The sequence below is a fragment of the Neovison vison genome, chromosome X (genome assembly GCF_020171115.1).
Source record: "Neovison vison isolate M4711 chromosome X, ASM_NN_V1, whole genome shotgun sequence".
Lineage (NCBI taxonomy): Eukaryota > Metazoa > Chordata > Mammalia > Carnivora > Mustelidae > Neogale > Neogale vison.
In genome coordinates this window covers 93,459,336-93,483,163 of record NC_058105.1, presented here as the reverse complement: position 1 = coordinate 93,483,163, position 23,828 = coordinate 93,459,336, and the positions used below count along the sequence as shown (strand labels likewise).

General features: G+C 42.4%; 1 long non-coding RNA gene across 1 annotated transcript in view; it reads right to left on the bottom strand.

The window, feature by feature from the left end:
- LOC122897126 overlaps nucleotides 1-6,011 on the bottom strand; it is a 38,924-nt gene extending 32,913 nt beyond the window's left edge. Inside the window, exon 1 of the long non-coding RNA XR_006382471.1 lies at nucleotides 5,743-6,011. This is a non-coding gene — a long non-coding RNA (uncharacterized LOC122897126). The remainder of the gene's footprint in view (nucleotides 1-5,742) is intronic.
- Nucleotides 6,012-23,828: the final 17,817 nt, after the last annotated feature.

Genomic DNA, 23,828 nt, shown 5'->3' with positions numbered 1-23,828 from the left:
TTATGGCTGAAAACCCCAAATAATAATGGTTTAAACAAAAAGAATGTACCTCTCATGCAGAAGAGGTCTAGAAATGTGTATATACTCCTTCCTTCTTATTACTCTACCAGCCTCCTTCTATCTCACCATCCCAGATGACAACATGATTTCTAGCCTTCATGTCTACATTTCAGGTAGCAGCAGGAAGGAAGAAGAGTGGACAATCCCTCCCTTTAAGGAAACTTCCCAGGAGTTTCACATGACATTGCCAATTGCATCTATGAGCCAGAACTTAGTCATACTTAGTACAACAGAGCCTTGGAAATTACAGTCTTTATTCTGAGCAGCAAAAACGATGGGTTTTAGTTCTTTTTTTTTTTCTGTGCTTAGTTATGGGTTCTATTCTAACGAGAAAAGGGAAAAACAGGTTGGGGGTGGTGGTGGTGTGACTGTCTCTTCCACACAGATAATCACAATCATCTTTCATCGTGTTAAAAACAAGACAACAGACCAAAATGGAGTGACAAACTAAGCCCCACCAGCATCAAACTTAAAGTATAGTTTCAGCTCTCCCAGAAATGGAATCATAAGCCAGTCAGGAACTACCTGATCAACACTAGGGAAGGAAGTCAGCCAGATATATCCCCTGCCATCCCCTAAAGGAAAGTAATCCCGCAACAATCAATCAGCTTTTCTGCCTAGTACAACTTCCTTCTTCCTGCTTCCTTCTTCCTATACCAGTCTTTCATGTCCCAAGCACCTCAGAGGACCTCCCTACTTTATAGAGAATCATGAGTCATTTAATAAAACCAATTAGTATTTTCAAATTTACTCAGTTGAATTCGGTGTTTTGAACACACATGAAGGTCAGCTGGGGCATTTCCCTGATACTCAGGTTTAGTCTTTTCAGTGTGAGCCTCAATTTTAATGACGACAACTTTAGAAGGTAAGAGAATAGTAGTGAAGAAGATTGTTCGCTTGTTGCCCATTTTTGACTGGGATCCCAGAGGACGTACAACATTTTAAGATAATAACTCAAATTATAATGACAGTCTACCAGGACATATCAGATTTTTAGGAGTTTCATATAATTTCTAGAACATTTATATACCTATACAAACACAACAGAAGGCTTAGTGTTACTTCTATTTTGACAAAGCTTCCCATGTAATTGAACATATCAAATAAGCCTAATTACCAAATCCATTGAAATGTTGCTGGGACTGTCTGGAAGAATGCCAAAGTTTCTTCCAAGTAAAAAAGACTCCATTCAGGGCTTAAATTAACAAGTCAGGAAATGACAAGATGCTGGCAAGGATGCGAAGCAAGGAGAACCCTCCTACACAAGCTGGTGCAACCACTCTGGAAAACAGCATGGAGGTTCCTCGAAAAGTTGAAAATAGAGCTACCCTTCAACCCAGCAATTGCACTACTGGGTATTTACGCTAAAGATACAAACGTAGTGATCCAAAGGGGCACGTGCACCCAAATGTTTATAGCAGCAATGTCTGCAATAGCCAAACTATGGAAAGAACCTAGATGTCCATCAACAGATGAATGGATAAAGATATGGTATATATCTACAACGGACTACTATGCAACCATCAAAAGAAATGAAATCTTGCCATTTGTGACGACATGGATGGAACTAGAAGGTATTATGCTTAGCAAAATAAGTCAACTATCATATATGTAGGAAAAGAATAAACGAAAGAAGGTGGGATCGGGAGGGAGATAAACCATAAGAGACTGTTAATCTCACAAAACAAACTGAGAGTTGCCAGGGAGAGGGGGGCAGGGAGAGGGTGGTGGGGTTATGGACATTGGGGAGGGTATGTGCTATGGTGAGTGCTGTGAAGTGTGTAAACCTGGTGATTCACAGACCTGTACCCCTGGGGCAAATAGTACATTATATGTTAATTAAAAAAAAAAAAGACTTCATTTAGAATTTGCCTTAGGAAGGTAGCACCTGGTTGGTTCAGTTAGCAAAGCATATGACTTTCTTAGGGTCTTGAGTTCAAACCCCACCTTGGGCATGGAGGGTTTTTTTTTTTTTTGTGGGGGAGCTTGCTTTAAAAAAAAAGGGGGGGGGGCGCCTGGGTGGCTCAGTGGGTTAAAGCCTCTGCCTTCAGCTCAGGTCATGATCCCAGGGTCCTGGGATCGAGCCCCGCATCTGGCTCTCTGCTCAGCAGGGAGCCTGCTTCCTCCTCCTTCTCTGCCTGCCTCTCTGCCTATTTGTAATCTGTCTGTCAAATAAATAAATAAAATCTTTAAAAAAAATAAAAAAAATTAAAAAAGGGGGGGATTTACCTTGTAAACATTTTTCAAAAATATCAAAAAAAGCTGTTAAAGCAGTTGTCAGAATGGGATCACAGATTATTATAAAACTTATTAATTACCATTAACAAAACTCCACTCTCTTAATATTAACACTCAGTTTTCCTACTTATTCAAAGACCTGATAAGGAGAGCAAACATGGGAAATTACAGTGATAAAATGCAGAATCTTTGTTTTCTGGGTAGAGTACTTTAAAAGTAAAAGAACTTCACAATCTATTATCAAAAGGACTTTACAAGCCATACATATATATATACATATATATGTATATATATATATAAATAAATTCTCTCTCTATATATATAAAATTCTCTCTCTCTCTATATATATATATATATAAATATAAATTCTCCATCCTTTTAAGAGAGAAAACCAAATTCTAAATTTGCAATAGCCCACTTCTGTACCAGGGCTCAGGGGGCGGGTACAAGAGCAGCAGGGGTCCCAAACTGACCAGGTTCAGCCATTCCCTGCTGACAAAACCTAAAGGTGGAAAAACCAGTGGATGTGAAACAATCATTGAGGCCCCCACTGGGCAGACAATGGACTAGTGATTCAAAGACTGTCTTCAAAGTGCTGAAATTTCTCAGTTTATAGAAGGGAAAAGTGGAACAAAGGTCAGGGCTAGGTACAGGTGGGCAGCAAAGGTCAACTCATCATTGACATGGGTGGGGTCTTGCTGGCTCAAGACAGTCCTTATTGCTAATGGGCGGGGTGCGGGGTAATTTCGGCTCCCATCAGGGGGTACTTTGACCGAAGGGTCTTTTGCCTGAGTTAAGAATTAAGCTGGAAAGAACTTAATTATAAAGTTTGGGGTCAAAATGGAGGTAGCTGAGGTCTTCTTACACTTTTGATATTAAAATATATTCAAATAAATAAATAAAGGCATATTCATTTCAACTTTAGTCCTGAGCACACATAAAATACCTTTCCAATGATTCCTTTTTCAGAAACTTTCAACTTTTTTTCCTCAAAAAATGCTTCTCCATTCCCTGTATCTTCTTTTTATGGAAAACACATCTTACTTTCTTTGCATATGAAGATTCTCCCCTTACTATTTCTAGTAGCTTCAATTACATATATGAATGAGAATTCTTAACCCTTAGAAACCTTATTTTTAGTGAAAACTAAGAAGTAAACAATTATGAATGGTATTAGCAGTCTGTGGCTTGACAGACTTATAAATACGTTTTATAATTTCTAGAAGCATATGCTTTCTTATAATAAATGTTTCAGCATGGCACAAAGCATGTTTACTAACACAAAAATCTTCAGCTTTTCTGGAATAAGCTATAAGTGCATAAACCTATGTTCAGTAATTAATATTTCCATATTTTATACCTTACTTGGAAATGATCTAAATATTCAGTAAATTTCCATCATTTAATTTAACTTATCAAAACTCTGAAATTTCAAGCTACCAAAGAGATTAGGAAGCTATTTTTAAGGACATATACCATGAAATATAATTATTCCTAAAGATTTTGTCTATAAACTGTTATTCCTCTTACATATAAATCATTTGCTTCCAACATGCCACTCTTGATTTGGGGTTGTGAGTTTAAGCCCCAAATTAGGCATAGAGATTACTTAAAATTAAAAAAAAAACAATAAATACATACAAGATAAAATGATCTTATTTATTTGGAATGTTCCTCATAATGACCATTTGTGATTCCAAGTCATTTTTAGTAAAATTTTGTCAGTTTGTTACATCTCTGAAACTTATGGGACTATGCTTTTTTTATAAGTAGTCTCTACACCTAGCATGGAGTCCAGCACAAGGGCTTGAACCCATGAGCCTGAAATCAAGGCCTAGCCCAGATCAAGAGCCGGAAACTCAACCAACTGAGCCACCCTAGCATCCCATGGGACTATACTTTTTTTTAAAGATTTTATTTATTTATTTGACCAAGAGAGACACAGTGAGAGAGGGAACACAAGCAGGAGGTAGTGGGAGAGACAGAAGCAGGCTTCCCGCCGAACAGGGAACCTGATGAGGGACTGGATCCCAAGATGCTGGGATCAGGACCCAAGCCCAAGGCAGATGCTTAACAACTGAGCCACCCAAGCATCCCTGAGACTATATATTTTATATATAACATAGGCAGGTAGGCTGGAAGGCATAGTCACTCACCTCTCTGGATATAAAGGACCCCATTTCCCGCAGCTAGGTCTTTTGGTTTATGAGAGCCACACTACTAATCTGAGGAGTAAGGAAAGGGCTGAATGAGCCTGCAAGAAATCAAAGAATGAGGACAACAGCTACCACCAACAGTTCCTACCATGGAATCTGGGAACTGATGTGAGAAAACAACTCTTTAAAGGCCTGGGGTAGGGATGCCTGGGTGGGTGAGGCGGTTAAGAGTCTGCTTTTGGCTCAGGTTATGATCCTGGAGTCCTGGAAGGGACCTCCCATTGGGCTCCTTGCTCAGCAGGGAGCCTGCTTCTCCCTCTCCCCTTCCTTATGCTGTCAAATAAATAAAATCTTAAAAAAAAAATGGCCTGAGACAGAAGGGAAATTTTAGATTTCCGTCTAAGTCAGCATGACTGTACATAAACTTCGTCTAAACCAGAAGCATGTCTTCTGACCCATGACGCATAGGTTGTGCCCCTGCCCATTGTGAATGAGTGGCCTAAAGGAAAACCCATCTTGTCCTTGAGATAGCAATCAATGCTCCTACTCTCTGCGTTCCTTAATGTTAAAACTCCTGATTCCTGCCCATATGCCAATCTATAATCTCCCGAGCTTCTACAAGATGTAAAAAAGCATATCACCCTGTAACTGTTGGCTCTCCGCAGAACCTCCTTCCCTGCGAAAAGTGTGTTTCCCAGGCAGCTGGACTCGACCAACACTCCAAACAAACTCCTGTGATTGTTAAGAAGTTCCAAAAGGTTTGTGATTTTGTGCCAAGGGGACAAACCAAAGAGCTGGGATTTCTTTCTAGCTTCCAAGATACCCAGGTTGCAATTAACTTGTATCTACACAAAGCAAGACAAACACAGGCACCTGAATGTACCAGCAGTAACTAACCGGGGTCATGGCCTCCGGGTGACCAGAAGACCCTCTGCGCGCCACCAGCAACGCCATGCAGTATTGCACTAAGGAAGGGACTGAACCAGCAGACTCCAAGGAACGGGGACTGCAGACCAATTCCAAACCAATGGGGAAGCGCAGACTGAAACACCAGCTGTTCCCAGCCTGTAATCCCGAGATGGAGCTAATGCATAGGGTTTTTCCAAGCCAGGGAACTGAAGTCTGAAAGCCAAAGGCTTGGCTCCACGTAGACGCACCACTATCAGTCAACTAGGGTGGAACCCTGCCAGATCAAGCTGACCTGCCCCGCCAAGGAAACCCAGTTATTTTGGGAGCTTGAATGAAAAAAAAAAAAAAAAAGAGCTAAGATCCACCGAGAGGAACTTACCACAGCCCTTGGAAACGGCCAGAAACACGGTGAACTCAGGAGTTCTCGGGCCCCCACGTCTGTTTCTCAGTCGTCGCTAAAGGCCAGTGGTGGTTGACTTCTTCTAATCCCTTCGCTGACGCCAAATTCATTAGAAATCAACATTCAACCAAGTAAACTTAAAGATGTCATTGGCTTTCTGAAGTGACTCGCGAGAAGGACAGCACTCCATCTAGCAAGGAGAGGAATGATACAAAATGGAAACCTCTTCTAGGAGAGAGGGAGGGTAGGGCAAAAAAGTTATTCACAAAAGAGAACAAACGGTTGTTTCAGGCCAGGACCTCTTTGTTGGGGGAAGGGACCGCAGGTTTTTTACAAATGCAGATCACCTTACAGGAGCCAAAGAATTTCAGATGAACTGTTCCAAGGTCACATTCCTAGGAGAGTTGAAATTGTAATTAAGTCTTGCTTTGCCTACCTGGGGAGCAAAAGACCTCCATTTTCTGCTTCTTTTTTTTTTTTCAGATAAGTGAATCAAGAACATTCAAGCAAAAATTCATACAGAGGGAGAATTTAGGTCAAGAAGCAGCACAGTATAAAAAATTATGAAACACTGTGTGGCTCTTGCCCATGCATGATGTGTGTGTGTGTGTGTGTGTGTGTGTGTTGGGGAGGTGGAGTGTAAATGGGTAGCCAAACCAGGAAACTGACAATGGCAACGCAATTATCTAGATTACAACTCTTACTTGGATTTGACCGAATGAAAGTGTTGGCATGTCAACAGTGATATGTATACACATGAAGTATAATTGCTAGTGGCTTATATGGACTATTATTCAGAAATAACTTCAGGGGTGCCTGGGTGGCTCAGTCACTGTTAGCATCTGCCTTGGGCTGGGGTCATGATCCCAGTTTCCTGGGATCCAGCCCCCCACGGGGCTCCCTGCTCAGTGGGAAGTCTGCTTCTCCCTCTTCCACTCCCCCTGCTTGTGTTCCCTCTCTCAGTCAAATAAATAAATAAATAAATAAAATCTTTAAAAGAAAGAAAGAACGAATGAACGAACAAACTTCAGTGATGCTAGTGGTAAGTTACTGCTGGAGAAAGCTAGGTGAAGGGTACATAGGACCTTTCTCTACCGTTTTTGCAACTTTCCATGAGCCCATAATTATTTCAAAATAAAAGCTTAAATTTTGGGATTAATGTTTCAGTGATTATATTTGCTTTACATAATTGAGACCACATGCCGCTTAAATTTTTATCATACTTATTCACTCAATCTTATATCATCATATTTTTCTTCTGCCATGATAAAAGTCCTTGTAAAGATAATTTTTTAAAGATTTTATTTATTTATTTGACAGAGTGAGACACAGCGAGAGAGGGAACACAAGTAGGGGGAGTGGAAGAGGGAGAAGCAGGCTTCCCCCCAAGCAGGGATCCCAATGCTGCCTCCATCCCAAGACCCTGGGATCTGACCTGAGCCAAAGGCAGAGGCTTTAACCCACTGAGCAACCCAGGTGCCCCACCAAATTGATTTTCTACTAAGTTTGTACCAATCCACTTTCCCAAGAGTTAGGTGTGAAAGAAACTTTTGTCACCAGCTAGACCCCAAGACCTGACCTTTACTGCTCACCTGCTTGTCCCCACAGACCTTCGTCCCACATTTCTCCTTAAGCCCTGCTTTCCAACTTAGCTCTTAACTCAGGGAAAATCCCGGAGGGGCATAACATCCCTGATGGAAATTGATACTATCTGTCAAATGATAACAACTCCCTTTTTGAAGCTCTCCTGGCCAGGCAACCCTGACCAGTAGGAGATAAACCCTCAGCTCACCCCTGCACAGAGAGACCCATGGAGTGACTGACAGTTACCTTTAACTCATCAGAGTAGTAAGTCTCCCCATGGGAGAAGCACAAGCCACATTTACATCACAGACAATGTATGGATAGGCAGTTTTTTTAAAGGTTTATGTGGGACCTTATACCAGCCTCTACAGACCATGACAAAACTCCCCTTTCTAAATATTAGTCCTAACCCTAAATAAAAGGAACCCATCCACCCTTGCTCGGGGAGTCTCCACTTTGGAAGTTATTCCCCATGATGTCCTTTTTTGCCGCAAATTATGTTTCCTTTGTGCAACAACTCTCCCTGGTATAGTTTCTATCTGGGATTTACCAAGGAGAAAACTCATGTTAATTTGGTTACACTTGCTCCACACTCCCATTGCCACTTCTGAAAGAACACATCAAAAAACACTTCATAATGAATACTGTTTTACTGTTTTTCTGAAAATAAATAAATTGGAAAAAACACTTCAGACAGCGGATTCTTGAGACTTTGCTAACCTTCAGTTCTAGAAGATACCACTGGGTCACGTCGCAAAATTTTGGTTTTTCCAACCAAGACTGTTTACGGTGGATGAATGGCAAACAACCAGAGACTGGTGAGGATTGCAAGTTAAAATGTATTTCTTAGGGGTGCCTGGGAGACTCAGTGGGTTGGGGCCTCTGCCTTCAGCTCGGGTCATGATCCTGGGGTCCTGGGATCCAGCCCTGCATCGGGCTCTCTGCTCAGCCGGAAGCCTGCTTCCCCACCCCCACCCTGCCCGCCACCTGCCTCTCTGCCTACTTGTGATCTCTGTCTGTCAAATAAATAGATAAAATCTTTTTTAAAAATGTATTTCTTTTTTTTTTAGTTTTTGATTTTGTTTTATTATTTTTTTTCCAATTTATTTATTTTCAGAAAAACAGTATTCATTATTTTTTCACCACACCCAGTGCTCCATGCAAGCCGTGCCCTCTATAATACCCACCACCTGGTACCCCAACCTCCCACCCCCCCGCCACTTCAAACCCCTCAGACTGTTTTTCAGAGTCCATAGTCTTTCTTAAAAGAGCCATAAGGGGTACCTGCTGGCTCAGTCAGTAGAGCATGAGACTCTTGATCTTGGGGCTGGAAATTTAAGCCCCATACTGGGTGTAGAGATTACTTAGAAATAAAATCTTGAAAGTCATTTGATCCTTAAAATGATTTTATTAAAGGGGAGCCTGGGTGGCTCAGTCATTAAGCATCTGCCTTCGGCTCATGTCATGATCCCAGCGTCCTGGGATCAAGCCCCACATCGGGCTCCTCGCTCAGTGGGGATCCTGCTTCTCCCTCTCTCACTCCTGCTTGTGTTCCCTCTCTCACTGTGTATCTCTCCCTGTCAAATAAATAAATAAATTCTTTATTAAAAAATGATTTTATTTTAAAAAAAATAAATAAAAGAGCCATAAATTCTGTATACCTGAAACTGATGTAACATTGTGCCTTCACTATACTTCAATAAAAAAAAAAGGGAGGGGTGCCTGGGTGGCTCAGTCCCTAAGCATCTGCCTTTGGATCAGGTCATGATCCCAGGGTCCTGGGATCAAGACCCGAGTCAGGTTCCCTGCTCACAGGGGAGCCTGCTTCTCCCTCACCCACTCCCCCTGCTTGTATTCCATCTCTCACTGTGTCTTTGTCAAATAAATAATTTTTTTTAAAAAGAGCCACAAATTCTGACAAATCACAAATGACAAAGATGTTTTTTTTGTTGTGATAAACAAGGTAACTGATGCATTGCTTTCATGGGAGGCTAGCTATGCTGAATACCTTCCAGTTCCAATTACCCATCTAGATCTACTTTCCCCTCTTCCTGCCGCAGAAGTCTGTCTTCTATGTTCTGTAACAGGCTCCATATGCTCCAGCTTCTTGTTGAGTTCATCCAATGGGGAGATGAAAGGGGAAAGGGTAAGTGTAGGGTACTGATCCCATCGCTCCTTTCCTGTGAGCTCTTCAGGGGCTACTTGTCCCTCAACCAGTGCTCACTGCTCCTCTCCAGGGAGTCCTCTCTGTATGACTTTATTTTTCCAGATTTTCTAGCCCTTCCCAGTAGCGATAACAGCCCCACTATTTTTTCCTCAGGGGTTACCTCACTGTTCTTTGTAGCCTCCCTGTACTCTGCTCACACTTTGGTAAATATTCTGAATCCTAACCCTTCTTCAAATTATCCTAATTTGCCATGTGCCTTCTTTTCCCTGGTGGGGCCCTCCTCGAAAGAGTGACTAGCTGTGCTGGTGTGAGAGAATAGGCGTGCCCTATGACTTTCAGAGAGGTTGTGGGTCCTATGACTGTAGGTGCTGTGCATTTGTGGGTAGGGACAAGGACTGGCTGAGCGCCAGAGGGCAGGGGCAAGTCTCCGAGGCTGAACTGACATCAGTCAATCTTGTGTTCAGTGTTTGAGACAGGAAACAACCTCTCCAGAAATGACACAAAGACGCTGAGAGTTGGCAGGCAATGGTTCTTATGTCTCATGGAAGCACTCTAGATGACAGGGGGAGGGACAGTGGGGAAATCAAAAAAGAATGTCCCGTGGACCCCAGCGACCTGAAAAGAGTGGCCGGTATGCATGCCCTTCCTGCTGAGATGAGCAAAACCAAGGAAGGGCCTATTGGGAACACCTAGAAACAGTGCTGTGCCTAGCAAAAGGGAAACTCAGAATTACGAATCCTGTCTTTATTTATAATTTGGATATTTTGTTCTGGGTTAACTTTGGCATTCATTTTGATTTAAAAAAAAAACTGCATGAAAAGATTATTTTTCTTGATTACTCAGCATTTGGTGTCCCCTAAACTTTGCACCCGAGGTAAGTGCCTCATTCTCCTCACCTTAGTTTGCCAGGCCAGCTGCAAGGACTTTGCTTTGACTCCTCACAGCCTGTACTTGGCTCTACTTTCCAAATACTTCCAGAATTTGATTACATCTTGCCCCCTCTGCATCTACCACCCAGGTTCAAGTCACTGTCACCTCATACATGGTATTCTTACTATTCATGTATCACACATTACAGCCCCAAAAGGAGGAGAATAAAATGACACCCCCTTAATTCTGCTCACGATTTTGTAGGACAGGACTTCAGGGAAGGACTTAGCCAGGCAATTCCTGCCTGGAGTTTCTTATGCTGTTGTAGCCCGGTGTCAGCTGGGGCTATAGTCTTCTTAAGGCATGACTGGGCTGGCTGTCCAAGATGGCTCACTCATGGGCCTAACAGCTGACGATGGCTGCCGGCTGTGAGCTCACCTTGGGCTGTTGAGTGGGACCCCTAACACATGGCCTCTCTGGCATGGGGCTCTCTCAGGTGGGGGCCAATTCCCACTGTGGCAAGCATCCCAAGAGAACAAAATGGAAACTTCATGATGTTTTATGACCTAGCCTCAGAAGTCACACATCATCACTTCCACCAAATTCTATTGCTAGAAGTGGTCTTAAGATCACCCAGATGCAAGAAGAAGGGCCCTAACTGTCTATCCATCACAAAGTAGCTAGAATTATCTTTCTAAAATGGAAGTCAGATTATTTTACTCTTCTGCTCAAAATTTTGAACAGTTTCCCGTCACGCAGAAAAAAATCATCCAAAGTCTTTAGCATAGGGGCACTTGACTGGTGCAGTCAGTTGTGTAATCTCAGGGCTATAAGTTCGAGCCCCACGATGGGTGTAGATTACTTAAAAATAAAATGTGGTTTTTTGTTGTTGTTGTTGTTGTTTTTAATAAAATGTTTTTTTAAAAAACTCCTTACCATAGTCTACAAAGTCCAGTAAGATCTGACCACCCCTACACCACACTCATCTCCCCCTACTGCCTGCATTTCTCACTCCACTCTGACATTGCCGGTCTCCCTGCTGTTCCTCAAACAAGTCAAGCGTATTTCTAGATTTAGGAATTTGTACTTGCCGTTTTTCTGCCTGGCATGCTCTTCCCCAGTGATCTTCTGGGCTCTGACCCTCAATTTGTTGTCATGGCTACTCAAATGTCACCAGATGGAAGAAGCCTTCCCTGCCCACCTTATACAAAATATTAAACCATATCCTATTATTCTCTTTCCCCTTGTTGTGTTTGATTTTTCTCCAGAGCCCTTTTATAACTTGACATCCAATATAGCTACTTATTTATTTATTTGTTGTTTCCTCTTCTTTTTCTTTTCTGTCTAATCCCATTAGAATCTAAGTTCTAGAGGCACCTGGGGAGCTTAATCGGCTACCTTCAGCTCAGGTCATGATCCCAGGGTCCTGGGATTGAGTTCCTGCTCCACGGGGAGTCTGCTTTTCCCTCTCCTTCTCCCTCTGCCCCTTCTCCTGCTCATGCTTGCTCTCTCTCTCTCTCTCAGGTAAATAAGTAAAATCTTAAAAAAAAAAAAAAGAATCTAAGCTCTATGAGGGCAGAGAAATGATCTATTCTGTCCCCTGATGTATCTGTACCATCAAGGCCAGTGCCTAGCACATAAGGAGTGCTTGATATATATATATTTTTAAAGATTTATTTATTTATTTGACAGACAGAGATCACAAGTAGGCAGAGAGGCAGGCGGGGTGGGAACAGACTCCCCATCGAAGCAGAGAGCCCGATGCAAGACTCTATCCCAGGACCCCGGAATCATGACCTGAGCTGAAAGCAGAGGCTTTAACCCACTGAGTCACCCAGGCACCCCTGATAAATATTTTTCTAATATTTATTTTGGAGAGAAATAAAGAGAGCATGAGCTGGGGAGTGGCAGAGAGAGAGAAAGAATCCCAAGCAGACTCCTTGCTGCATGTGAAGCCTGACATGGGCCTTGATCCCAGGACCCCGAGATCATGACCTAAGCCAAAATCAAGAGTCAGACACTTAACCAAGTGAGCCACCCAGGTGTCCCAATAAATATTTCTTTTTTTTTAAAGATTTTATTTATTTATTTGACAGAGAGAAATCACAAGTAGATGGAGAGGCAGGCAGAGAGAGAGAGGGAAGAAGGCTCCCTGCTGAGCAGAGAGCCCAATGCAGGACTCGATCCCAGGACCCTGAGATCATGACCTGAGCCGAAGGCAGCGGCTCAACCCACTGAGCCACCCAGGCGCCCCCCCCAATAAATATTTCTTAATGAATCAGTGAAGGAATATAGCCATGATTACTCCTGAATGAAATACACATTGTTATTTTTAATGGTTATAATCTTCCGTTTTTTGGGTAATCCAAAATGTATTTACCAAATCCCCTTTATTTGGGTTCCTCTCAATGTATCACTTGTATGAACAATGAACCTGCTTATCGGTAAATCTCTTATAATTATTTCCTTAGGCTAATTCCCTCAAGTAGAATTACTAAACAAAAGAGTATCCATATTTATAAGGCTTTTAATACATATTATCCTAAAATAGGCTACTGAGATTCACAATTCTATCAGCAATATACGGAGGTACTTTTTTCCACAGTCCCAGCTCATGGCACTATTTCCTCACTTGCCTACTTTCGGCACTGTCTACTGACTTCCCTGTATTTTAGGTGAGGATCTAATTCAGTTACACCACTCCCACATTCTCTCTTCACTCCCATTTTTGCTTGTTGGCTCATTAGTTTAGTTTCTCCTTTATATGTTCCAATAATATACTTAAACCCTTATTTCAGTTTCTACCAATTTTCTATGGTATCTTTTGACACTTGATAAGTATTGTGACACTTCTACATTTTTCCTCCCCATTATCTGTCAGCTATTCCTTTATTTTTTATTGTCAAGATTGATAACATTCGATCTCTGTCAAATAAATAAAATCTTAAAAAAAATAAGTTGAAACACGCATGATATTCACCTCAAAGAATTTCTGCCTGCATCTCCGAAGAGCAAGAAAGTTCTCCTAAAAAACTGCAGTACTATGATTACATCCAGGATAATGAACACTAGTGAATAATATCACCAGATATATAGCCCATATTAGAATCTTCTCAATTGTCGCCATGTCTATAGATTTTTTTTTTAATTTTCCAATCCAGAATCCAGTCAGGTTTCTCAGTGTTTGGTCTTTATGTCTTTTTATTCTCTTCAAGAGTGCTCTTGTCTTTTGGTTTCTTTTCAACACTGACTGTTTCATTTTGTTTTTTAAAGAATCCAGGCCAGTTGTTCTGTAAAATATCCTTTGTCTGGATTTGTGTGGTTATTTCCTTATGATTGGATTCAAGTTAGACATTTTTGGTAAGAATATAGCACACGTGAGATTGTGTACTTACTACATCACATCAATATTAGATTCTTTTTGGGGGTTGTGAGCTCTACATCCAATGTGGGACTCAAACTCACAATCCTAGGATCAAGAGTCACATGTTCTACTGACTGAGCCAGCCAGGCGCTCCTATATTAAATTATTGATAATTGGTGATCTTAAGTTTGATCATTTGGTTAAGGGGATAACTACCAGATCTCTTAACAGCAAAAAAAAAATTTTTTTCCTTTATAATTAGTACAATAATGTATGGAGTCCTACTTGGAGACCGTGTAAATAAACTGTTTCCTAATGATCTTTCACTCAAGGTCTTTAGCATTTGCTGAGATCCTTGCTTAAACCAATTATTACAAGACTTGAAATGGTGTTATTAAAAAGAAATCCTCTGTTTACAACCTGATAGTTTCTATAAAGAATAATTTTCCTTTTAAAGACTCTTTTCTCCTAATATTTTATTAATTTATATTTTCCTAACACAATGGACTGATGCATTTTTTGTTAATCTTTTATTAACAATCATCATAATCCTGTGGATGTTCTAACTGTTCCAGTTTGATGAGGCAACATGATTTATGGCCAACCTAAGTGCCTCCTGATCAGTCAAGAGCATGTGGACTGGTAGAAACTATAAATGAACTATAAATACTTGATGTGAATGCCATAAGCTGGGGATCCCTGGGTGTGGTGACTGTTGCAGTTGGGTGTGTCCCATATGAGGGACCCTGGATATTATGCCTGTGAATCAGTTATTGGCGCCTGTGGGCATGAGGCTGCCACCCCAGGAGAGGTTCCATACCTGCCTGATGGGAAAATTTTCCCCTTGTCCCTGAGCAACCACTCGTGGGATAAGAAAAGAGCTGACTGATGCTGTTTGGGCGGTTCCATGACCTGTCTGCTACTGCAGAGTATCCCGTGATAGAACATTCTGCCCTGCCGGCAAGCTGTATCTCTCTGAGCAGACTGAAGCCAGAGGGGGCCCATCGTAAGTTTTGTAAGTGAAGGTTTCATTGAGCCCATGAAAATCCATAAGAGGAATTGTGCTCTTTTAGAACAGAATACTCAAAAAACTTATTCCCATCCCTACCCCCACCATTACATGGTCACACATTTCTTCACTTACGATTTATCTTACTTAAGTTTCTTTGCAAATAAAGGTACATATTTTTTTCTTACACAAGGACAGAAACACACACACACACACACATACAGATAAAAGTATATATCCTGAAAGTCACTCATATCAGTTCATAAAGAACATCCTCATTCTTTTTTAAAGATTTTATTTATTTACTTGAGAGAGAGAAAGATAGTGAGAGAGAGAGAGGGAGAGAGAGAGAGCACAAGCAGGGGGGAGAGGGAGAAGCAGACTCCCCGCTGAGCAGGGAGCCCGATGTAGGGCTCGATCCCACGGCCCTGGGACCATGACCCAAGCCAAAGGCAGATGCTTAACCAACTGAACCATTCAGGAGCCCTGTCATTTTTTTTTAACAGCTGCATAATGTTTCACTCTGGAGACGTAATCAAAGTTAATGCAAGCAGTTTCCCATCGATGGGCATGTAAATTGGTTCAATTATTTTGCTATTAAAAATAAGTTCACAGTAAATAACTTCAGGCATATGTTAGTCCTGTTTGTTGACGTATATGGTTAGGACAAATTCCTAGAAGTAGGAGTGCACGGTCCAAGGGTGAATGCATATGTGATTTGCTGAGATGTCACTGAATTCCTCTCCACAGGGTTCGTAGCATTTTGTGTTTGAGTTAGCAGTGAACGAGGCTGTGCTATATGTCTGCAAAGAAGAGCATTTCAAACTTGGTTGATGTCTTCAGAAATTGCACAAAACTAAGTCGTTGTGAAACAAAATTTGGAAGTCATAAGGAGAAGATACGACGAGATATATGTGGCATCAATGAAAAGTAATCTGGATGAAATAAAGTTTTAAAGGTCAAGAAAAATCCTAAACTGAAATGGCATTGTCAATATCTGCAGTAGAGGCAGAGAAAAATAGAATTGGAACTGGGGAGGGGCCCCTGGCTGGCTCAGTCAGTAGAGCACAGAACTCTTGATCCTGGGGTTGTGAGTTCAAACTCCACATAGGTAGGGGAGCCTAGTTAAAAAAAATGTTTCAAATCAAAACCACATTGAGATACCACCCTATACTAGTTAGAATGGCAAATATTGACAAGGCAAGAAACAACAAGTGTTGGAGAGGATGTGGAGAAAGGGGAACCCTCTTACACTGTTGGTGGGAATGCAACTTGGTGCAGCTGTTTTGGAAAACACTGTGGAGATTCCTCAAGATATTAAAAATAGAACTATCTTTGGACCCTGCAATTGCACTACCGAGTATTTACCCCCAAAATACAGATGTAGTGAAAAGAAGTATTTCAGTGTATGTTTTTTTCGAAATTATTTGACAATAAGTTGAAACACCCAGGGCACCTGGGTGGCTCAGTCGTTAAGCATCTGCCTTTGGCTTGGGTCATGATCCCAGGGTCCTGGAATTGAACCCCACATTGGACTCTGGTGCACCCCGATGTTCAGCCCAATGTTCATAGCAGCAATGTCTACAATAGCCAAACTGTGGAAAGAGCAGAGATGCCCTTCAATGGATGAATAGATACAGAAGATGTGATCCATATATACAATGGAATATTACACAGCCATCAGAAAGAAGAATACCCAGCTCTTGCATCAACATGGATGGGACTGGAGGAGATAATGCTGAGTGAAATAAGCCAAGCAGAAAGAGTCAATTATCATATGGTTTCACTTACTTGTGGAGTATAAGGAATAGCATGGACGACATTGGGAGAAGGAAGGGGAAAAGGAAGTGGGGGGGGGAATTAGAAGGGGAGATGAAGCATGAGAGACTGTGGACTCCCAAGAAACAAAGGGTCTTAGAGGGGAGGGGAGTGAGGGGATGGGTTGGAGTGATGGGATGGTGATGAGTATTAAGGAGGGCACGTATTGCATGGCTCACTGGGTGTTTTACATAAACATAAACAATGAATATTGGAACACTATACCAAAAACTAATGATGTACTGTATGCTGACTAACATAATAAAAAAAATTTTAATCAGGAAATGCAAATTTAAAAAAATAAAATGCATGTAGAAAAAATAAAAACAAAATAAAATGTAGGTAGAAACTAAAAAAAATAATAAAATGACACACTTAGAAAAGAATTAGAACTGCAGAAAATTAAATCACTAATACGAAGGATAAATATGATTAGCTGTCTCAGAATTCAGAGGAAAAGAACAGAGACATGACAATGATAAAGGACATAGAAAGATGCTCCAAGGGGCGCCTGGGTGGCTCAGTGGGTTAGGCCGCTGCCTTCGGCTCAGGTCATGATCTCAGGGTCCTGGGATCGAGTCCCGCATCGGGCTTTCTGCTCAGCAGGGAGCCTGCTTCCTCCTCTCTCTCTCTGCCTGCCTCTATGCCTACTTGTGATTTCTGTCTGTCAAATAAATAAATAAAATCTTTAAAAAAAATAAAAAAGAAAGATGCTCCAATAACATAATTGTAAGTGCTTCTCTGGAAAAAACCACTTAGAACAAATGCAGTAATCCAAATTAGAGTAGAAGAAAATGTCCTAGCATGGAAATTAATTAAAACTCTAAATTAAAAATCCACAGATTGAAAGGAGTTATGATACCACATGCATACACCCATACACACACAGATCCACATTATCCTCACAAAGTTTTTTCACTTCAGGGATAAATAAAACCATGTCCTATAAATATTCTGGAAATAAAGACATCTTTTAAAAAAGATATTAGGAGGCCCGGCTGGCTCAGTTGGTAGAGCATAGGCCTCTTGAGCTAGGGATTGTGAGTTCAAGCCCTACCTTAGGCATAGCATTTACGTAAAACAATACTAAAAGTAATGGGGTGCCTGGGTGGCTCAGTGGGCTAAGCCTCTGCCTTCGGCTTGGGTCCTGATCTCAGGGTCCTGGGATGGAGCCCCACATAGAGCTTTCTGCTCAGCAGGGAGCCTGCTTCCCCCCCACACCCCCCCGCCCGCCGCCTGCCTCTCTGCCTACTTGTGATCTCTCTCTCTGTCAAATAAATAAATAAAATCTTTAAAAAATAATAATAATAAAAATAAAAATAAGATGTTAAATCTAGGAAATCTAAATTTCCTAGATTAATGTTTAGGAATAATCACCATCTCAATTAAATTAGCCAAGAGAGTTTGAATTGATGAAATGATTCTAAAATTCATTTAAACATACAGGAATATATTAACAGAAAGAATATATAGGAATATCATAAATAATTTATAAAGAAGAGTATTGGGAAGGGACTAATCCCTCTATCTAGTAAAATCTACTATAAAGCAGCTAAAAATAAAATAAAGTAAATCGCTGTGGCGTTGGTAGCAATGTGGACAGAATATGCATGTAAATATAACAGAAGAGATGGTCCAAAGCCAGATCTTAGTATTTATGTTATATTATGTAAGCAAATCCATGGAAAATGGAAGGATTTTTCTTCTCTTCTTCATTTTTTAAAGATTTAATTTATTCATTTTCAAAGAGCAAGAGAAACAAAGAACGAGAGAGAGTGAAAGAGCACATGCCAGGGGAGGAGCAAAGGGAGAAGGAGAAGCAGACTCCCTACGTAGCAGGGAACCAGATGTGAGACTGGATCCCAGGACCTGGGATCATGACAGGAGCCAAAGGCAGACGTTCAACCAACTGAGCCACCCAGGTGCCCCTGGAAGGATTTTTTTAATAGACACTTTTGTTATGAGTGGTTAACTGTTTAGGCATGTGGAGGGTGTCTATTTATTTATTTGGCGCTGAAACCTGAGATGGAGTGTCTATTTAGATCCTCACTCTATAACATAACAAAATATATCCCAGTAGATTAGGATTTAATAAATTCTAAAATAACCAACCATCAAAACACAAAAGAAAACAGAATTCATCCTTCAAATCTGTAAGTTTAAAAGGAATGGGAAAAATTACCAAAAGATAGATACAAGCACCTATACTTTAAATTTCTGCTTATCTACAATGCCATAAACAATACTAAAATATAAATTGGAATAAACTATCTGCAGTGAAATTACCAAGGAGGGGGTAATATCTTACTGTACAAATCACTTACAGAAATCAACTACATAAAGGCATAAACTGATCATTCACAACAGAAGAAACTGAAATGGCTAATAAATATCTGAAAAAAGTATTTGATCAGTAATCAAAGAAACACTGTTGCAGATAGCAATGCCATGCTGATTTTTCACCTTTCAAGTTAAGAAAGTTTAAAAAGGGGGCACCTGGGTGGCTCAGTGGGTTAAAGCCTCTGCCTTCAGCTCAGGTCATGATCCAGGGTTCTGGGATCGAGCCCCACATCGGGCTCTCTGCTCAGTGGGGAGCCTGCTTCCTCCTCTCTCTCTGCCTGCCTCTCTTCCTACTTCTGATCGCTGTCTGTCAAATAAATAAATAAAATCTTCAAAAAAAAAGAAGGAAAGAAAGTTTAAAAGTTAGCTTCCTTAATGGCTTAATGTGAGAGTGCAGGCAGTAAGAACTTGGACAGTCTTTTTTTTTTTTGAAGGAGCAATGAGAGCTTTGTTCAGATCCTAGGGCCCTAGATAGTCATTTTTAGACACTGTTGATGAAGTATACATTTGTATGATCTCTTGGGCAAGTAATTTGGTAACTTCAATCAAAGAATTTTAGAAAATCTCCTACTCTCTTACCCCGTAATTTTAGTTTTAGGACTCCATCTCAAGGAAATTCTAAAAGAATGTTTGATACTTTCTGCACAAAAATATTCATCTCCAAGCTATGTATTATATTTAAAAATTAAAAAGTATTACATGCTTCATGTTAGAGGATAACATGACATGAATATAATGCAGTTTTTAAAAATTAAAATGTGAGTATGTATTGAGTAACTGTCTAAGTATTTTGTATTTGCTCATTGACCCCTCACTACAAGGATACTGGTTAGATTCCTTGGCCCTTCCAGGTGCACCCACCAGTCTTCTCCAGGTTCTTCTGATTGGTAAGAGCTGCATCAACAGAATCTCTTGCCTTCTATCTTCTGGTTGGGGTAGGGCAATGGAACCAGGGGAAGTCAGGCGAGGAAGTTTTGGATATTATTTGTCCTGGTTCCCTCTCTGTGAGTTTCCTGTAGGCTGTAAACCTCCCTGAACTAAAGACTACATCTTGTATAGGTAGCCCCTACCAAATACCACTGTCACCAGGTTCTGATAACTGTTCTCTCCCTTTACCCCTTCACAATGATGCCTTCTTGCTCTAACCAGCCTGGGGATACTGACTGATTCCCTGTGGTTCCTCTTCATCTTACTTATCTCTTTTAAAATATTTCCTTTATGGGGCACCTGGGTGGCTCAGTTGTTTAGCATTTGCCTTCAGCTCAGGTCATGACCCCAGGACCCCATCGAGCCCCACATGGAGCCTTGCATGGAGCCCCACATCGGGCTCCCTGCTTGGCAGGAAGCTTGCTTCTCCCTCTTCCCTGGCTTGTGTTCCCTCTCTCGTTATCTCTCTCTGTCAAATAAGTAAATAAGAACTTAAAAAAAATATATATATATATTTATGTTAGTTTCTTCAAATGATCTAATTAGAGTTTTCTGTTTCCTACCAGATCCCTGACAGATACAATGACTTATGAGACTTTATATCTGAGGAGATAAATGCAGAGAAGTTAAGTAATATGCCCAAAGTCACAAAAGGGAGGAAATAATAATTGTAGGATATGTCAAAATTGTTCCTTTATCTATTTTAAAATAACTTTTATTGTTTTTATTACAAAAGATATACAAAATATACAGTACAAACAAATAAAATGAAGAGAAGAAAATACCTATATTTCGACTCACCCAACCCATCCATTATTTATTTAATAAGATTCCCACATTTTTGTCTCTAGGCAAACTCCTGCTTCTCATCCCAGGCTCTACGTTCAATTGTCTACTCTATAACCTTCATCTGGGTGTCTCAAAGTCACTTGAAACTGAACATGTCCAAAATAGGCTCATGATTTTCCAAATTCTAGTCACAACCAAGTCCTGTCAATTTTACATGTAAATGTCTCTAATATGTCCACAGCTCTCCAGCTGCCACCACCCACCTTAGTCCAAGACACTATCACCTCTTTCTTTGAAGAATTCCAAGCCTGGGTCTCCCTGTATCTATCTACTCTTGTCTCCTTCATCCCATTATTCACACAGCAGGCAGACAGACTTTTTCAAAATGCGATCTAGTCATAACACCCTCTGCTTAAAACCTTGCAATGGCTTCCACTGCTTTAGAATACAGACCAAGGGGCGTCCTTTGGCCCAGCTAACCTCAGCAGTTTTGTCTCCTATGCTCCTTTCCTCCCCTTGCTTAGCTCTACTGTCTGGCTTTTAGCTTCACCAAGGAACCATGCTTCTTTCTACCACAGACCCTTTGCCCACATTGCTCCCTCATTTTGGCTCTTTTTTTTTTTTTTTAAAGATTTTATCTGTTTATTTGACACAGAGAGAGGGAGACAGCAAGAGAGGAAATACAAGCAGGGGGAGTGGAAGAGGAAGAAAAGGGCTTCCTGCTGAGCAGGGAGCCTGATACAGGGCTCCATCCAAGGGCCCTGGGATCAAGACCTGAGCCCAAGGCAGGCACTTAACAACTGAGCCGCCCAGGTGCCCCTGGGTTTACCAGCTCCTCTAGCAGACAGTAGGCTGTCTTGTGTCACCTGCACATCTCCATCCAGGACTTTGCCCTGTGCCTAGCACATAGTACGAAATCAGTATTTGAATGAAAAGAAATAAACGCAACAGGGATAAGGACAAAGCTGGACGAATCGTATTAGAAAGATCTGAATTCTTTATATCCATTATTTCCTCTTTTTTTGCTTCAGAGTCTAAAAAGATAAAAATTTTGATACTTATTTAGTCATGTGTCAACTACTTTTCTAGAAAGTAAAAGCTGTTAAAACTGGGTAAATAGGGGCACCTGGGTGATTCAGTCAGTTAAGCGTCTACCTTCAGCTCCAGTCATGATCTCAGGGGCCTGGGATCCAGTCCCACATCAGGCTCCCTGCTCAGCGGGGAGTCTGCTTCTCTCTCCCTCTGCCCCCCCTACATGCTTTCTCTTTCTCTCTCAAATAAATGCATTAAAAAATTTTTAAAAACTGGATAAAAAGACTATATCTATATTCCCTTACAGTTTCTTCAACAAGATTGATATACAACTGGAGAAGCAGGGGAAATATTTATGGGTGGGCATGGATTCTGGTTAATTTCCTGGAGTTTTCGTCACTTACTCTAGATGTTATATTTGTTTTGAGGGTTCTAGTGATGACAAAATCAGCTCTAGGCGGATAAAGTGGAAATTTAAAGAAGTGATAAAACTAGCATGAGGCTGGTTGTACAGTAAAATACGTTCACTGAGTATTTTTTTGGTAGGATGGGGAAACACGTGTTTTGTTTGCTTGTGCTCCTTAACCAGCCCTTGATCTTCACGTTTAAAGTGCAGGTCCTGGGACACCTGGGTGGCTCAGTTGGTTGAACAGCTGCTTTCGGCTCAGGTCATGATCCCAGCGTCCTAGGATCGAGTCCCACATCAGGCTTCTTGCTCGGCGGGGAGCCTGCTTCTCCCTCTGCCTCTGTCTGCCATTCTGTCTGCCTGTGCTCGCTCTCTCTCTGATAAATAAATAAAATCTTAAAAAAAAATAAAGTGCAGGTCCCTCTTAATCTGAGATAGCTGAGGGATTTTTTGGTTTCTTTTCTTTTTTTTTTTTTTCCAAAGACTTCATTTACTTATTTAAGAGAGAGAGCGCGCTTAAGGGATGAGGAAGCAGGGTAAGAGGGAGAAGCTGGCTCCCTACAGAGCAGGGAGCCTGATGGGGGCTCCAGCCCAAGATTCTAGGACCATGACCTGAACCAAAGGCAAAAGCTTAACGGACTGAGCCACCCACGCGCCCCTGATACTAGAGTTCTTAATTTTCTTGCCTACTTGCTTCGTTTGGGGTCAAGCACCTCAGCTTGGACAACCCCACAGAGAACCAATAATCGCCCGTTGGCCCCAACGGCTTCCCCCCTCACCCCGCCCCCTCCCTAGGGAGGGGCCCGCGGCTGCGCAGACCTCACCCAGCCCCTTGTGACGTCACAAAGGAGCCCACCCAAGTGCGGTGCGGCGCCGGGACCCCATGGTCATGGTCCCTGCCCTTTAATTACCCGCTTCCCTTAGCCCACCTGGCTCAGTCTTCTTTTAGTCAGGGTGTGAGAATAAAGGCGCTAGGCTCAAACCCCCACGGGGCCGCCACTGCGCCCTTGGGGGCGTCGCCCGCCCCTCGGGGCCGGCGAGAGAGACGGAGCCGCGCTGCGCTAGCCCTAGGCTCCCCCGCCGCCCAGTGGGCCAGTCTGCTGGGGCGGCTTCGGGAGCGCGCGGGTACCGGACCCAGGAGCTGGCGAGGCGCGCGCCCGTGGGGGAGGGGCGGGGAGCAGAACGTCGTCACCCGCCCCGCGCGCTCCGGAACCATGAGCTCACACAGCTCCGCCGCCTCCAGAGTCAGTGGCAGCGGGAGGGGCTACGAGGCGGAGCCCGCGCCTGGAGCCGGGGGCACAGCTTCCCACATCTCGGACCCCAACGCCAACTTGGGCGCGGTCACATCCTCCGCCTCCGGGTCGAGCAGCGGTTCTGAGTGGCGGACCTTCTCCAGTCCGTTTTCCAGCTTCCTGTCGAACGCTTCCATACCGGACCCCGGATACGAGAAGAGCTCCGGCGCGCCCGCCCAACTCGGCTCCACTCCCGGCCCCAGGACCAACACAGACTCTAGGATTGGCCTCAGGGGCTTCGGCGCCCACGGCCTGAACCACCAGATCCCCATGTCTGCCACCCGCCAGAGCACCGCCGATGGGGCCGCGCCGGCTTCCACCCCTGACGCAGGCCACCCCCGGGTACCGGTACAAAGACCTGCCTCGCTCTCAGGTCCCCCTCTAGCGTCGATATCTGAGTCCACCCCGCCCGCAGTGTTCGTCTATTCCCGAGAATCAGTACCAGGACGTCCTACATCCACGACCTC